The sequence below is a fragment of the Perna viridis genome, chromosome 6 (assembly GCF_037379345.1).
Source record: "Perna viridis isolate PV_CMFRI_1.1 ecotype Kerala chromosome 6, ASM3737934v1, whole genome shotgun sequence".
Taxonomy (NCBI): Eukaryota; Metazoa; Mollusca; class Bivalvia; order Mytilida; family Mytilidae; genus Perna; species Perna viridis.
In genome coordinates, this window is record NC_142450.1 from 16,499,696 (window position 1) to 16,517,406 (window position 17,711).

The 17,711-nt window shown below is 32.5% G+C and overlaps 1 protein-coding gene across 1 annotated transcript in view; it reads right to left on the bottom strand.

Moving 5' to 3' along the window:
• LOC148613862 (baculoviral IAP repeat-containing protein 7-like) overlaps nt 1–6,891 on the bottom strand; it is a 38,094-nt gene extending 31,203 nt beyond the window's left edge. The window contains exons 1-2 of the mRNA XM_088587510.1: nt 6,752–6,891; nt 6,127–6,205 (exon numbers count right to left, since the gene is read on the bottom strand). The gene's annotated coding sequence lies outside the window, so the exon portion shown is untranslated. The remainder of the gene's footprint in view (nt 1–6,126; nt 6,206–6,751) is intronic.
• Nucleotides 6,892–17,711: the final 10,820 nt, after the last annotated feature.

Genomic DNA, 17,711 nt, shown 5'->3' on the forward strand with positions numbered 1-17,711 from the left:
TCAACAATGTTTTAATTATAGGAAACTTAATTGAACTTTACTTGTCAATGTCAGATGTTGAAATAACGAATTGTTAATATGCAAATCTGTACTAGAGGCGTTTAAAATATACATGAAAAGACATGTTTCCCAGATTAATTTAAAAATCTATTTGTGTTTAAGAAATAAAAAAAGATTAGAGAATATGAAAATATCATTTCACTATGTGCTGTTATAAAGGTGTTTAAGATATAAAAACGATTAGAGAATATGACAAGATCATTTCATTATGTGCTGTTATAAATTGCGTTGCCTTCTGTCAATGAGGTAAAAGTAATTTATATTTTATAGATTACTTTTTAAATAATGGACAAGAAAATCGTCAACGCTCTTTTTCGATATGAGTTTAATTTGTGGATTTTGCATAAATATTGTCACAAAGAAGGTTACAAAATGTAGTTAACTTTGCACATTGAAGTCGTTGTGAAAAGTAAACAAACATTAGAATTAAGAAAGATTTTGTTGTTCGGTAATCAAACAAGATTCTGAAATGTTCATTTTGACTATTGGTTATTTTCATTTAAATCTATTAAGTTCTTATGTCATTTTATAACAAAACAGCGAATATTGTTGAATCGCCAAAAATCTCTATGAGTTTCTATTGATAATTTTTGTTTTTGAACACGAATTGACTAAATTGTTTTACCAAAATTAAACGCTTTTGTACGGAGAATGTGCTCCCACTGGTTATTGAATATATAATAAGATTGTTCAGAATTTCAAATTTTGTAATGCAAAAGTGTACCCGAAAAGAGCATTTTAGTTCGGCACCAGTCAAACATAATCTGATTGTTTAAGCTTGTCATGAAGAAAGGCATAAACACTCAAGGCGTCTTCATAAAATTCGCCGAGAAATCCCATTAGCAGCCTATAAGTTATTGTCGTTGTTGTTGTTCCCGATATGATCGACTCTATCACGGGGAAGTCAATGTCAATAAATAAGCCATCTGTCACTATAGCCCCTACTTAAGGTATTTCTGCTAAAACTATAGGAGCAATGCTTTTTCACTCACATAAAAATCGCTAAGATTTTAGTTTTTCAGCTATAGTCTGATCTAAATTTGTTCACCCAAAAACGTTTCGAAAGTGCACAACCTTGTTCACAATAACTACAAAATCGATGGCGGCACCAGTGTTGGAACTGCTCCCACTCCTGCACCAGCGAGGCAAACTTTCCGAATCCTCTAATTAAGACTTTTTTCTAATTGATTCGAACAAACTTTGTAATCGCAGGCATATATTCAATATATGATTCAAAATTTCCCTTCGATGATCTAATTTGCGTAAGATAAAAAAAAATCTGTCCAGTCTCCTAGAAGTGTATTCTTGTTAGAGATGAGAAATAATTTACAGTCGTTCAATTCTGTTGAGCTGAGTTGTAATCGTATCAGTGGAATGACTTCGTTTTTTTTTCTATTCCATCAGCCTCGGCATTTTTTATATCATTATCAATCTTAGATCGGACAAAGCAAAAAGATATGTTTAGTCGTATTAGTGCACCCGCTAGCCAGTTGTCATCCTCGCCAATACCAATAGTTTGCTTTACGAAAGTTAAGAGCATATAATTAATTTCTAACTTAACCTGTTTAACAGAAGGTGTCGCTCCTTAAATTAGTCTTGTTACTCTAACTTCTGGCAATCCCTTAATTCAAAGGATGATGATAAGATGTTGGCTTCAATTTTGTGTTTCCATATCCCGATTTTGCATACCCACTCTCTTTATTCGTGACGCTACGAACTAATAAATGTTGATTTTCCTACAGCAGATCTGCCTGTAATGGCAATTTGTACTTTTTTTGTTCTTCCGATGATTTAAATTGCCATTGACAAAGTCTTCTGCTGCCTCTAGTCCTCCACTTTCTGCAATATCTTTGAGTGTTGCTTTTTGATTTTTTAATAGATCTGCAGGGCAATTAGGTTACTCAATCATTTTGTTTCCCAGGTTCAATATTTCGAACCAAAAATTCAAAATATTTAGTAAAAAGTACAAACACAACAACTTATTCCTATCGTGTGAGCTGGAGATACAAGTACAATATGAATAATTCATAAGTTTGTGTAAAATTGAACCTTATAACAGTAATAAAATCCAGTTATTTCGACAGTACTTAAACAAATACAAATTCAGTACGCGCTTTCGTTCTACTTGCAGTTTACAAACTATCCGACAAGTATATTGTAAGCCCGAAATATGAAAATGAAAACGTACATGCGCTATGCGTTTTCGAATAGTGCAAGGGAGGACTACACCGAGCATTTTATCTTTGCTACTATGATATGAATTTGTTTTGCAATCCGGATACCTTCATTCTATTAAAACGTCGTTTGCACGGTCTGTAGTACATTTAATGAATTCGTCAAATACTTTGCATATTACAACAGTTCCTTAAAGGGCTCATTATTACAGTGAAATTACATACTCATTATAAACAAAATGAATTAGAATTTATAGACATTAAGATTACAGAAGAATAACTGACAAATTGTTTCACCAAAAAAGTAGACATTTTAACCCCCAAAATCAATATTGATCCCATTTATCTAACAGTGTTTTTTTTATCTGGAAGACGTAGTGAAAACACACACACACACACACAAACAAACTGAGTAGTTGTTATGAGCATGATGAATAATTGAGAGAGAGAGAGAGAGAGAGAGAGAGAGAGAGAGAGAGAGAGAGAAACAATTCAGTTGAGAGCTAAATTCGATTATGTCTGAATAAAAAGCTACACAATTGGTTGTGGACAATGGGGAGATCAAAGCTGTCGCGTTAATTATAATAAGTAGGTGTAAAGTTTCCTTTTTGAATTATGTCCATTTTTTGGTTAAACTATCGCTTAACATGTAAGTTTATGAATAAAAAATAGTCTGTACCTAAGCAAAATTAATAAGGAACTTGATTTATTGATACACTTACAGCGTATTAGGATTTTTTTCCTAACTTACGTAACAATATCATTTATTTTCTTTTATTTATACGTATCAAAGTGATGATCGAGTTTAACAAAGTGGCAATCATTTAATATGAAACATGTTAAGCCAATAAGAGGACGAAGTTATAATTAATCTAGAGACGCTTTATTAATAGATATGTCATTATTCTTATAACAGTTTGATGTATATGTTCTCCGCAGATGGCATGAATATTTTACACATAACCTCAATTAAAAACTCCGGAGCATTGGTCTTCCATGCAGGTACTACTTTTACCATTATAGAATACTACATGTCATTTTTGACCAACAACTTTTTTTAAAACGAGCCTATTCCATGAATTCTATAACACAAAACTAGAAAGACTTACGCTGATGGCCCATCAGAAACATAAAAATGTGTATGGATTTAACTAATTGTCAAGGTCATATAAAATTTCGTTTCTAACAAAGAAGATACGCAACTAGGCCTGTTTAACTCTATATGACCGTTGCATAGAATATAAGACTGAAAATAGACTCTCAGCGCTTCTAAGGTCAAAGGTTAAAATTCGTATTGCTTCGTCTCCATTATGAAATGGCCACGTCAATTATAATATTCACTTGAATAACAGTTAAAATGTCGATATGATATTAGGTGGAGAACAAATTATTACGGACTAACTGGATTTTTATCGGTAATGGCTAGATACTAATCCGTCCAATATACATGACGTTTTGAACATCTTACTGATTAAGCTTATGACGCACCTTAAAATCTAAAACGTATTTACATTTTGTGTGATAAAGAGAGCGATATTTGTTTGCAAGTAAGTGGACGATTGAGGTCAGTATGCACTGCATCAATGATGATGACGTAATCAGACGCATTTATCACAAAAACAGAGATAACAAAGAGATTGTCAAATACTTTCCTCATATTTACGAAATAAACCAGGACACGCTGTTAAAGTAATTGCCGTTATATTTCCAATGGAAAACAGAAAGTAGGATCACTACACATAGAAAGTCGATACACTAATTTTCTAAACAATTATAATATTCTGGTGTAAAGTCTTTGCTGTTTATTGTATATTGATTTATAAGTATGCCTAAACATGGCAAAAGCAAGTCTGCTATTTTGGATGGAACTTGAAAAAATATATTGATATACTTCGCGTACATGTATTTGTTTTACAAGACACTATTTGATAAAGTTTCTTCCATTTTAAGAAATATTCAGGAATCATCATGCTTTTTTGACTACAAAGCTTTTCAGAGCCACTAATAGCGCTCAATTTTATATGAAGTTTAGGTCACATTTGTGCACTTGCATTAATGAAAAAAAATAAATAAAAAGTCATTGTTTGATACCTGCAACGAAAATAAACCTGTTGTACGCACAACTCCAAAATACGAGTAATATGTACATTATCATTGTTTGATGCATGTAAAGGGAGATATTAAGGATCATATGCAAGAAACTTTTGATGTCATCTGTATCTTAAAATATAGTTCAAATTCAAATACTTACGGTCCATTAATAAAGGGTAACAATAAAAGTGCAAAACCAATAAGTCAACAGTAATAATGATTAATCAAGAGAAGAAAATTCCATACAGCAATATTGCAAGATCAATACTAAAACCGGAAAGTTGAAAAAAAAAACTGCAAAATTTGGGCTTGTTACAATAATTTGTTAATTGTTATAGCCTGCATAACCTCCCACTGTCTTACAGGCTAATATGATGCATTTTGAAATCAGAATTGGGGCAACAAGCAGCTCTGACATAGCATAGTAACTGAGAAACATAGACAACATATGCTGAGGAATCTTGTAGATCACAATACACTTAAGGGAAATTTGTAATTTTAAAATCAAAATCGTCTCCGAATATAACTTTAATACTGAAGGGTTCTTTAGACAGGATGTGAATGTTCACTAATTTAAATTAGTCCCTAAAACGTTCTATTTTGAAATTACTTTTATTTGTGGACACCAATTTTCGTAGATTGGGGAAGAAATACAAGTTCGTGGATTCCTGAATTCGTGGTTTTTTAGTTTTAAGTATACACAGCCATATTTTGTTGTTTTGCCTACCCACGAAAATCACGAAAATTAGTATTCCGCAAACAAAAGTACTTTTACAGTATTTTTTTCTGTTCTATACATTCATCTTTTATGTTGATATGTCTAATATTGTCATTCGGATAGTTTTGTATTCGTAAATGCAGAAAGACTGATTGCAAGTTTCGTCACTTAACCCATTATAATTTTGTCATGTTTAATTTGACAATAAATATCGTTTCGTTAGTCATGTATTTTTGTACTGAGATTAATACCCCGAATATGAGATAAAAGTCTGTGCAAGAAATCCCTTTCGTGTCTAGTTCTGGTGGATACATGAACGGTAGCCATTCTCTAATTTAAGATTTACCAATAAAATATCGAAATATGTCGATTTATGGCATTGAATGATCTAGTTTCTTTAACCATCTTGTTGAAATTTAAATTGATACATATAAAGAAACAGGTCTGCTAGGAAATTGTTGCAAATTAGTACCTATTTGAGTTCTGATATTTTGTTGTAAAGTGTCCCTTACATATTGCTAAGAAAAAAAACCACTAGCAAACGGGTGGTCTGTTGCTCGATATAAGAGCTTTAGCTTTTATGCCCTTTAGTGGTAAAATATGTTAAAATGTAAAACTAGAAAAAAAAAACGATAAATTTGTAATAATTATCACTTTTACAGTAGAATGCCTTATGGATGATTTCTTTTAAAAACGTTTTCAATATCTAATACTGACAAAGGTACATTATATCTTGACTTGCTATGTCAGGATATAATGCTGACAATTCAAGCGCTTAACGTGTATTAACTTGAGCGAAATTCCGAGATTAAAAATTGTCTAATTATCAAAAGAGATAACCTGCATATGACTGTACAATTAAGAAAGTAAATATTTTTACAATATTTTTGTTGATGAAAATCACGGTATGCTGTTCAAAAAATTGTTTTGATGAACAAGACGTTTTGATCCAGGTATATACCGTTATCTCTTTGGATTCTTATGGAGTTAGTGAATATAATGCAAATAAGATTAGTACTCAGATTTGAAGGAGTATTGAACTATCTGAGAAGGGCCTTTGGGTAGGTATGATTTTTAGCTCACCTGAGATTTTTTACCATCACTTGGCGTCCGTCGTCGTCGTTTTCTGTAAACAATTTTTCAAAAATCTTCCCTTCTGAAACTACAAAGCAGAATTATATGAAACTTTGCACAGATTTTTCTTAGGGTATCTTGCACAAACGTTTTATTTATTTATTTTATTTTATTTTATTTTATTTTATTATTATTATTTTTTTTTTTGCTATTTTAATGTTTTTTTTTCTTTCAAAAATCTCTGACACTACTTGCCCGATTGAAACATAACTTGGTATGAATATTCCTTTGGTTATCCTGCATAGAATGGATGTGGGGATTTTTTATTCGTCAAAAAAACATGGCTGCCGTTACTAAAGATAGAACATAGAAGTCAGACAGTAGTTTTTTGCACATTACATATCAAAAACCGTTTGGTTTAGCCTAATTCTCTCAATTGCTGAAATGATCCATATCATGAGGCCTACAAAAAACTTCCAGGGATCAAAGTTGTCAGACGACTGCTTGTAAGAGTTATTGCCCTTGAAAGATGAAAAATGACTTTTTGTTTACAGTTTTCAGTCAATATTCTGAAAAATATAATAGAAAGAAAGAAACTTTCAATTGCTGAAATAATCATTGTGACAAGTCTTACCAAAGTCTTCATGAGTCCAAGCTGTTGGACAACTCCTTGGTAAATATATTACACTTGAAAGACAAACTTTAACCAGTTAAGCGACTCAGTTTCCAGGGAGCCTCTTGTTTATTTGGTCGTGAATACGAATTTTCCTATCACCTAATCAGTGAACAAGGTCATACAATTTTAACTACGCTCCTTTTAACCGGATGAGTTGTTGTTTTAAGTGACGTGTGCATTTGAATTAAAGAAAATCAAAAATGTTAACAATGAATTTAAATACCATTCTGTGTAAGAATCAGGCAATGGGTGGTACATCATAATTGTGAATTTGTTTTTTGCCTTAAATATATTCAATACATCTACAAAACAACAAAAATCTATTTAAATTCATACTGAAGCATTTGTGACGTAGATATTTTTTAATGCTTATATAAGGAAAAAGTTCGGGAAAATTGCATTTCAACTAAATTTGACCTATCACATCTTAAGAAGGCAAATTTGTCAAACACTTTAATGGTTATTTCTGGAGGATACTAGGTTTAAATACAAAATCTCAGCGTTTTTTTATCATGTGCCACACCAAAGCCTTTTTGTAATTCGAACTTTTTATTATGTCTACTAAAATAATGTCTTAAAAATCTCTAATGTCCTAAAATTACATTTCAAATTTGAAATTTCCGTCGACTTCTTTCAAAAATTTGCCACTGATTTTGATGTTGACCTACTAATAACATTTTGTCAATTGAAAACATGCCTGTGATTGAAACATCGACAATATACTGCCCGACTTGTCTGTATCGACATCAGCAAACCAGCCAATTGAAGAGTTTTAAAATATTGCTCCAACGTCTGTACCAAAACCCAAGTGATTTAAATCAGTTTCAGACCAAGCTCTGAAGACTTTGTAAGAATGGAGACAGTCAAACCCAACGAAAACAAAACACAAAATGGGATAAGAAACTTTTTTTTTTTTTTTTTAAAGTTTTTCATCACTTTGAAAACGATTTTGATAAATGAAAAGATGATGACATTTTGACTGTCATTCCACTACTTTTTCAACTTGATACATCTAAATCCGGATTTGCACCAAAATGTTTTATAAATGTACATAAGCGCTTGAATTATTTAGTTGTTAAATCAAATTGAAAGAGTAATTAAGGGAACCAAGAATCGAGCGGAAATCGAACGAATGTAATCCAGGAACAAAGGCAAGACATGGAAAACAGAGAATCACAACACAGAACATAAAGTAACTAAAATAATACATACAAAGTAACAGAAGTAATTGTGCAACTCGGACTCCACCAAAACCTTGGAGCATGGACTAGGAGCACCGGTAGGGAAAGCGTCCTCTGCTTTTCTCGAAACACCCGCCGAGTTGCTCATAAAAAGTCCATTCTGGGAAAGACGAAAGAGGAAAGGAAAACCACATGTATAACACGTTGAACAAATCAGTTTTCATGGTGCAGATGAATACACTATAACGATCCACGAGATCATTATGACGACCATAAAACTTCTGTAGTGATGACGTCAGTCTTCAAGCAACGTAATCCTTTTCCAGAAGCCTAATTGTAAGAAGTTTAGCGCGATACAAAAGATATGCATAGTTACAGCAAGCTCTGGTATAACGTATGAGTTGTGATATGAAAACTCAATACGCTGGTGATGAAGGGATGTTACCACAGATGAAAGGAAATTTAACAATGTGAAATGAAAAGTAATCACGTTTGTCATAAAGTTTTGCCAATCGTTTTCCTTTACCATCGATCTCTAAGTGTAGGTCAAGATACGAGGCTGAAATCACAGTGTCTGTAGTAATCCTTATCTCTGTGGGGGTAGATGCGATGTATCAAATGCCCGAAACTAGGATTGTTTAAAGATAATAAGTCATCGATATAGCGGAAACTGAGATCAAAGGATCTGGCTAAATGACATTCTGTCTTTTGGATCAGATCAGCCATAAAGTCAGCCTCATTAGAGTTAAGGAATAAGTCAGCAAGTAGAGGAGCACAATTTGTTCACATTGGAATGCAGACCGTTTGTCATAGTTTTTTGCGTAGATATTACATTACACATGTAATACTGTAATTGATATCAGAATATATTATCTTGTAAAGGAACACTCGATTTAAGCATAACATAAACCACGAATTTAAACACATGTTTAGCTTGCATTTTAGAGATTAAGCCATTTAATAATTTATGATACTATATGATTTTGTGGTAAATGTTCAAACAGTCGAGGAAGCATTATTCAAAATATGATAGACAGACGAAAATATTTTTGGCTCACATTTTTCGACTAACCTTACCATGTTACGATGATTTAGATAGATGAATTAACTTCAGGACAAGCGTAGATTTACGTTGGATGCATGATTTTTTTTTATTTACATCAAGATGGCCACAGGTTCAAACTATGACCTAATTCATTTATTCTCTTGATACAGGTTTGTAAGACCATCTACTTCCTATTCATAGTTGATCCGTTATGCGATTAGAGCCTTATTTTTTTAATTTGTTTTGCAGCATTTTTTTTTAATTTCAGTGAAAGTTTAAAAGTTGAGGAAATGTCATTGCATGTCTTTAATAAGGAAACACTCACATGTGTTCTAAAGTTTTGCCAAAGTTCCAAACAGCAGAAAGTCATCGTATATCACTTGTGAATATACGGTCAATGCATATTGTTTGCTCAAAAAGAACGGTTGCAATATAAATTACACACGTACATTAAAACATATCAAGGTTTTGTTGGGGAAATTATAAAATTATAAAACACACCACATTCAAGTTAATTTATCAACAATCTGTCTATTTTCACGGTATAGTACATCTTTATTACATTAGTATGTACCAAAGTTTGTGTGTCTTGTTTTGTTGTTATTTACTTTATGAAAGTTGAATTTTTGTGTATTTTTCTTTATCATATATCATCGTATAAATCATCATATCCAGTCGACCAAGTCAGTTAGAATTAGGTAAATCAGGTAAATTGCTAATCAACATTTGAACACGCTGGTATTTTCCTTTGTACAAGCAAATTAACTCTCCATGTCACATAAACATTTTAAACGTTTGTCCCAAGCAGGACAAGGTGAGAGTCCTCAGACACATACATATAGTATATTTTAAGTAGTTCTTTTGAGATAACAAAGCTACTAGTAATGAAATGAAACAAAATTATTATCTTTTGCAACAATATGAACAATTAACAACAATCACAAAATGATCAAGCTTTAAAATTAATCTCTTGCCGATTACAAGTTTTCGATAAAAACAGAACAAATATTACGGATGTGTTTCTCACTACATCACTCATCTAGTATAAATCTGAGTCGACTGATCTTAACCCACGTTGACTCTTAGCCTGGTTTAACCACTTACAAATAGCTATACTACGACTGCAACACAGAGGAAAGTTTAATTTTCTGCTATTCTTGCCAGTTCATGTGTTATTTGATGAGTTTAGTAATTTTGATATTACCTTCGTTGCACTGCTGACACTATCTTAACTAGTGGAGAAATGACATGTTAAAAGATGCTTTTTAGATATAAAAGTCGATTTCTTTTTTTTTTAAAACGACTTGAGATATCAGAAACATCTTAATCTGTCTAAAGCCAATTAAATTGTACAAGTTGAAGGCAGAAGTAACGTTAACTTACATTTAATATTTGTACGTAGCATCCCGTTGCAATGTTAGAGAAATGATTGTGAACAGGATCGCGAAGGTAACTGGTAAGGGTTGTGAACCACTAATAACAACTATTTATTTTTCTATAATATTTGCAGCACAGTTGCAATTTAAAAACAGGAAGCAAGACTTGCTGTCAAATAATCATTATTTGAAAAGAATATTGAGTTTTCCGTTATTGTAAATTATATATTCCTCATAAAGAGAAAGGCAAAACACTCCCTTTACACATTTATTCGTTATTATGTTTTGATTTATTTTCTATACTAGAAAGTCAGTTAAAGATGTACATTAGATACATGTACTATAGGCTTTTCCTGTGAGTAACGATCTTTAATGAAACCGTGGTTTATTGATGATGTACCTCTATGTTATGGGTAATGTCTGACCAACGATAATATATGAGAAGTCCTAGCGCACCCACACGGGGACAAATTGAAAGTTTTAACAATAACCTAGAAGCCCAGGTAATATTTTCGTTTCACAGGTTTCCCTCAAATATAACCCTGGGTCACAAGTGACGTCTTCTGTCTTTTGGTTGGATGAGCGAACATGACGATATTTTATTTACTTGTATACGTTCCAATTTTCAAATTCAAATTAAAATACGTGAAAATATTTTTCCATATTACTTATATCATTTTTCGATATAAATGCACGATTATTTAATTAATTAAGATAACCTCATCTTTGTTTTTATTTTATTTTATAAGCGGCAATTTACACATATATTGTGTATATCCGTCGCTGGTGACCTTATTCTATATTTTAGCGATCCTAGGGTCGCTTACGATATTGACCAGGGAACCAGATTAATTTTAACAATCACTTCCAAATAAATAAATTGACTGCAACAAACTGCTGAACTATGAAGTAAAATGTTCCTAGATTATTCCTAATTCTTATAATTTGGAAAGTGATATGTAAAAATCAAACCTCTACTCTAGAATAGCATTTTGGATCCATTTACAAGACGTATGGATTTTGACGACATAACCAGTTACATGTACGATTACGGGGCAATTTCACAGGTGAAAAACACCAAACAGCTACTTCAACTCCTCATCTATTTCAATTATTTTAACGAAGAAAACACGTCACATACTTAAAATGAATTTCAGTGTTATGCTCAACATAGAAATACTCTTTCGCTGGAACCTTTTTTATAAATAAAGTCAGGGATTATTCAAGAAAAAAGAGCATTGTTTGTATTCCAAAACACTCACACCAATAAGACTTTTTGTGCCGTAATTTTAATATAATGTCAAACATGTGAAATTTTGACATATTAAAACTTAATAGTATACACGTTCAGAAACTCAGAAGCTCAAAAACATTGGTACAATGTGGGATATACATTCAAATCTAGTATAAAAATCAATAATTTCAACTTATATTTAACAATCGCTTTTTTGCACTCGACATGCACATTCATTCAAGTATTCAGTACGTGTAGGCGAGTAAATTCCATGTACTGTATTTTTAACAAGATTTCAATAATAATAAAACTTAAAATTAAGGGTATAATTTACCACCAAAGTGGGAGAATCGGGATCACAAGGAGATTTGTTGATGTAAGACGCAGAGATATGGTTGCCCAAGGAAGACGTCATCGATCACAATATATGTGCAAATGTTTTGGAGACCATGAATCGTTACAACCGAAGAGACATGGAAATTTGGAAACCACAATTTGCTAAAGTGAAGTATGGAATACAAGATATGGTATACCACTCTCAAACTGTCCTGCAATCCGTTATCAAATTAGCATTTTTTATAATCATGGTTGCTTTGTTTTAGAGGCTTAGTATCTATATCAGTCAAATAGCATTGAAAGTCAATGCAGTGTCGACACTTTAATGACAACAAAGCTGTAAATGTAATCACGAACAAGCTTTTCTTGGTTTCTGTTAATTTATTTATTTCTTCTTCTTTTTTTTGTTGGTTTGTTTTAAACTTGTAACTATGAATTGTTATTTCGAATTGCATATACAGTTTTATTCAATAAATAAAATGGGAAAAATAATAAAAATCAATGACAGTGAGAACTATTCACTGTTCGGAAAATATTGCCGAGGTCACACCATTAATATCATGATATAGTACACTAAACAAGAAGGAAAAAATGCAACTAGATTTAAGCCCAGTCTTTATAATATATAACTCGCTTAATTTCTGTTTTGTTTTTTAGGTTCAATGGAGTTAAGAGATATCTAAAGATTTGGCATGTGAACTGACAGGAAATGATTATATAATGTACATACAAAGTAGTGTTTTTTTTCTACATTAGCTGAATCTTTACCTTCTATAAATCTTCGCGATTATGTATGAAATTCTCATGTATATTTATTATGCTTTTAGAAATGTTTGCAATAACTAAGCCAATATTTAAGTCATGGAAATTGAAGACATGTACAACCTTTCTTTATCTTTGCCAAAATTCCCTAAAATAGTCCAAATGAAAGACAATTGTAATTAGTACAATCAAGTATAAAACAATGTGTCCCTTGACCGCCTAAACGTTCTATGCAGATAGGTTCTGAATTTCCGCACGTTAATGGTACAGATAGACGTTTTATACAAATATGACATTGCAAAACAAATACAGTTTAAAATGACGCTTCTCGTTTCTGTAAATGATATTTCACGGGAATTTTTTATATAATCAAGAACTGGCACCATGTACTTGGTTATAATGGGAACATGTAATCATTAAAAACACATGCAGCTGCCTTATAATAGCACTCAATAGCCATTGCTTTGTCAGATCGAGTTATTAATACGAGCGTGTGGATTCCGGGCGTACATATATGTTGTCAGCCATCTAAATAAGGGTAAAAACAATATTACCGAACAATAATCCGATTCATGATGGGTTAAATCTAAGTTCTACAGCGCGCTTAAACTCTCTCTTCTATTGCGGCGTGACTATACTAGAGGTGACAAAAAAGCATTTGCTTGCTATTGTCAAAATCGGTAAATCAGCACAAAGAACTTTAAAAAAACAATCATTATTCATTGTTGTTGAAGAAATTAAGTAATTTTTAACCAAGGACTGATATCTAAAAGAGAATTTGGCAAGAGACCTTTTCAGACGTATTTCCTCGTACCCCTGATTGAGGAGTCTTTTACGAAGATGTTTATGGATTTCAAGGAAATCTGAATAGTTAGTACTTGCTCTGGCGTAGCGAATCAATTGTGATTTTAAAATTTGAGTCGTTTCTTTTATCATAAATTTTAGTGCTGAGATGACCACTGTTGACAAATTCGATATGTAGGTCCAACAAAAATGCAGAACAGGATGTTTCTGTAATCTCCTCTATCTCGAGATCTGGTGGATATATTGATGGTAACCATTTACAAAAAGAAGGGTTGTTGATGTTTGTATTTTGCACTTGCTCTTGTTCCCTAATTATAGTATGAATCACTTACTTTCCACTTAAAAGGGCACCTTGCTAGGACTATTCCAGTTTTATGAAGGAGGGAATAAATATTAATTGAGATCTCATTTTTTATAATAATATAAATAACTTCTGTGCAATATAGTTAAAAAATAATAAATACTTTAATGTATTATTCTAAATCATGGTTTTCAGCCTTATCAACAAAATGCAAAACACAATAAAATTTATTAAATTTGAACTCCCCTCGTTAATGAAAAATAGATTAGCCCAGGTAGCTACTTCAGATTTAAAGAACTAGGAGCTACCTATGAAAAGATTCATAGGTGAGTATTCATCAACTAGTTCAATAGCAACTGGTCAGTTTGAATGTCCCAATAGTGTATTGTTCAGCAGATTGGTAACAAAAGAGTGTCATGGTTGAAAGAAAGTCACTGTAACAACAGTATGACGAATGAATGTGGTATTGATTATAAAAATCCAATCATCCTTTTTTGAATATTTTGGATATTATATATAAGTTTCGATATATATTTTTAGGCAAGTGAAAGATAAGTAGCGGTACATTTTTTTACATATTCACGTGAAAACTTTATTTAAATATTATGAGTAATATGAGGCAGGTGTTTCTTATCAGGCAACAGTCTGCTCGCATTGGATTATAGATGCATTGTTATTGTTTTTTTTTTGTTTTTTTTCGTCCCATTTTTCCTATTTGAACTCTTAGAGTATGCCTGTCTTCCTTATTTTATCTTGATTACCAAAATGAAAAAGATTCATGTTCCTTTAATGCTATATGTCGTTAGTACATCTAATTGTCAAAGTCGGATAAGAGTTACCTGTCTCTAAAGTTCATTATGATAAATGTGTGTAAATGGATACAAAATTCAGGATGCATTTAGTGTGGGTTTAAGTTGATGAAGGCAGCTAGTAGTGTTTAATTACATATAGATTAAATACAAAGGAAGCTTATCAGTTGCAGATCCATAAATCCAAAAAGGGGAGCACTGTCCAACTCGTCCCACAAGATGGGGAGTTGGGGCTCCAGCAATTTACAGCTTTGACTATGCAAAAAGCATATTATTCGAGCATAAGAGGGGCCTGTGTTCTCCCTTATATACACATGCATTTGAACAAATTAAAGGCATTAAATTTATGTAAGAGCTTCACCATACCACAATTGATGCTCTATTACCTCTGTATAGTCTATTGATATTCCATAAAGGTATCAACAACAACTTCAAGAGATGTTCATCTTTAACTAGTACTTCAACCAATTGAATCTGTCAAACTTACGGCTGAATACATGTATCCTGTGCATACCTACATGTCTTACTTTAAAAACCTTCTTTTCTAAAATACTAGCAAAAATTAAAATTCAATGGAAATCTTCAAATTAAATGATATATTCCTATAATTCTTGATTTTGATGATCCATTAGAAATTTACTTTCCAGAAAGAAAGAAAACTGGGAAATCTAATACTAGCGGACAAAAAAACCAACAGATATTTGGATGCACATTTGTTCTTTATACAAAATGAAGATATATCAAAGGAAACTGGTACAAATCATTTCCTTAGTTCTTAATGTGAATAATAAAATTATGTAAACAAAAGTCAAACTTACTCAAGGAAACAATTGAAATCCAATCAATAATTCACTTTAAACTGGACTGAGCAAGTAAACTAAATACAGCGCTAACTGCAATTTATACTTCGGATTTTAAGGTAAATTCCAACCAATTAGCAGTAATAATTTTTATGATTGGATGACCAGATCAGCTTATTTTTCAGCCACACCTTTTGAATTTAAAGGAGACTAATGTGGATATTTAGATGGAGTAATTTCATAATAATGATGCTATTTGATGAACAGTTTGCCATTAGAAATGTTTCAAGATAAGGCTTTCCAAACATTCTTTAGCTATTTATCAAATCCACTCAGCTAAGTGATATTTGACATGGCACACGCTAGGCAACTTCAAAACAACCACTAGAAAAATAAATATTCCTACAATTTTCAACACTTTTGAGTGGCTTCAGATCACATGGAGGAATAAAGTGAAAAGTGTCCAAAATGAATATCTATTGAGTAATCAAGGGAACCAAGGTTATAGCGGTAATCAAAAGAATGTAATCCAGGGACAAAGACCAGACATGGAAAAATGACATACACAACAAAGAACATAAAATAACTAAAATCATACAAACAAAGTAACAAAAGCAAATGAGCAATTCAGACTCCACTAAAACTGGGAGCATGGACCAGGTGCACCGGTAGGGTAAGCGTCCTCTGCTTTTGAATTGGTTTGAATGGACAGGTGTTTGGTTTTCCAAATTTTAGAATAAATTTAAAGTGATACATGTACAAAGGGCCTTTAAAAACTGTCTGGTGACGACAGGTTTTTCCTGTTTATTCAGGGTTTGGATAATAGACATGTTTCAACGTAAAAAAAAAGTATTTGTATATCTTATACAAAACTATTATTAATAGTGTCTCTCACCTCTTGAAGAGACAGATTCATGAAGTACCTTGAAATATTTGAGAAGGAGTTGAAAGATCATAATGTCTGTTATAAAATGGTATACCTAACCTTAGAATAAAGGGTTATATTTGTTAACCACAATCCTTCACAATCACAGATTCTTTATTACGAATTGAAAAACCAAACAATAGTGGCTAGTTCAGAACTTGTAGTATTTCCCTTCCCTGTCATATTAAGAAATTGTATCAAGAACATGTACAGTTAATTGTCCTAATCTCTTCCTAAACTTATTGCAATCTATGAATCTAAATCATTTATGGTGACAAATCATTTGATGCTGGGCAAAAAGGTATATTTCAAAAGCTAATCTTATCCAATTCAATAATTCTAATTAAAGATGTATACCAATATTTCTACCAACTATAAAGTTTCAATTAGCCTTTAAGTGTTTCTCATAAACCATGACGCCCCGTGCAGATCCGAGTGTTTAAAAGAGTAGGCCTGCAGCAGCGCTAAGCTTGTCGTAAAAGGCGACTAAATAGTGCTCAGAAACCTAGCGCTCTGCCCAAAGAGCAACTGGGATGTGTGCCCCAGGTGGTGGAATGGAGTACCCCTGGCATGTTATATGCTGGGGTTGTCAGGCTTTAATACGGAAAACCTGACTGCAAACCATAGTGGTGCACCGTGTTGGGAAAGATGTCAGGTTCCTCGCATGTTAAAGACCCCTGCTGTGGTATTCGATAGGATAAGGAACCTTTCACTCCGCCACAGGAGGCTAAATTGTCCGACCTTACCCATCCCCCCTTTTCTAGTGGCAATCAAAGTTTGTCGACCCTGCTATCCTTGTGTCCCATCCTTTTTTTCATTTCATCATTATTTCATGTTCATTCTGTCATCCATTTCATGTTAATCGTCTGAATATAGCTGAAATATTGCTGCTCGGACTCTAAACCCCAACAAACAAACAAACAAACAAACATAAACCATGACAATTTTGAAAGGCTTCCCAATTCACTACTTAATACAAACAACACATCCTAATCTGTCAATACTTTATCCTTGTCCTTGAGTTAATATCCTTACTTGAGTAGCAGTCTTTATAAAAATCAGACAGGAGGTGATTCATACATGACAAGAACTCACCAAATTTACTTTTGAACAGCTACAGACCACATAACCGGTCTTAATTCTTTCATTAAGGTGTTGCGCTTTTGAGATAAAATTTATATAGATATTACATGAAACTAGCACTTTGCTACAATTGTCATTTAAACGTTCTTGGTAAGGTTTGATTTGGTTCATTTTAGTGGGAAGTTAAAGTCAAAAAACATATTTGATTACAGAAAACACTATTGTAACATAAAAAAAGCATATGTAGCCCAGTAAGGCGTCC